A 1,133-nucleotide genomic window follows, 5' to 3' on the forward strand; every position below is an offset into this window, starting at 1 on the left:
CGAGTTTTGCCATGTTGGTCAGGCTGGTCTCGAACTCCTGGCCTCAAGTGATCCTCCCGCCTCGGCCTCCCAAAGTGCTGGGATTACAGGTGTGAGCCACTACACCTGGCTCTGAGTACATATCTTATTGCCCTACTAAATTCAAAGCTCCTCAAGGTATAGCTGTCTCCTACACATCTAGTTCTTCAGTGTCTTCTTTGAACTGGGGGTTCAAAACCTGTTTGCTTGCAGGCTTCTGGTTACACATGACAGATTGAAAACAAGTATTAATCTGCCATCTACTAAATCCCTTAGTGTGGGTTCCTTTTCAACCATGTTCAAGAACTAGAAAAGAGGAAGTACTCATTACTGCTACTGCTATCACCCATTGATAGTTTACCTGCTCTAGACCAGAATATGCCCTTTAAAATGCTTAAAAAGAAAGCATTTCATTTTAAGGAAAGCAAATTGCTTCTCATCATAGACCCATCATTTATTTCCAAAAAAGACATCTGGATGAACAGTAGATTTCTGTGATCTAGAAAAGCATGGCTGATTGACTAAGTAGGGACAGTGTTAGGAATGTTCTAAGTCTTTAGAGACTATTTTTACAGTAAATAATTGTTTATTATTTGCCTACAAATATTTTTTCCCTTTTCCTTTGCCATTCCAAATACCATCCTATAAAGCATCTATTAGCTGTGAGCAGCAACATTCTGAAAAGCATAGTATTGGAGCTTGGAGACACATTTGCAAATTCTTATTAACATTTTTTTCTTACCAGCACTCTCATTAATTCTTGCTGTCTTCAGTCTCACAGATTCTAGGCCTCTGCTGATTTGCTTGGCCTGCCTTCCATAGGTTAGAGCACTTAAAGTTCACAGGGCATTAATTGTGTTGATATTGAAATGCCATCATTCATTTTTATCTTTCCATTTTTGTCATATTTTTTAAATGGACACTTGCTAACTGCTCCATGGTTTTAGTTCTCTAGCTGCTCTTCTGGACTCTCCCAGATCAAGGCAGTGAAAATGGAACTGAGGAAAGTCATTCCCTTGTCCTAGTGGCTTCAGAAGTGTGTCTGGACTTCCACAGGAGCTTTGAAATGAAGCCGAGAAATTTCATTTCCATTGGGATGCCCTGACCCCTCCTGT

The sequence above is a fragment of the Pongo pygmaeus genome, chromosome 15 (assembly GCF_028885625.2).
Source record: "Pongo pygmaeus isolate AG05252 chromosome 15, NHGRI_mPonPyg2-v2.0_pri, whole genome shotgun sequence".
In the NCBI taxonomy this organism is placed as follows: Eukaryota; Metazoa; Chordata; class Mammalia; order Primates; family Hominidae; genus Pongo; species Pongo pygmaeus.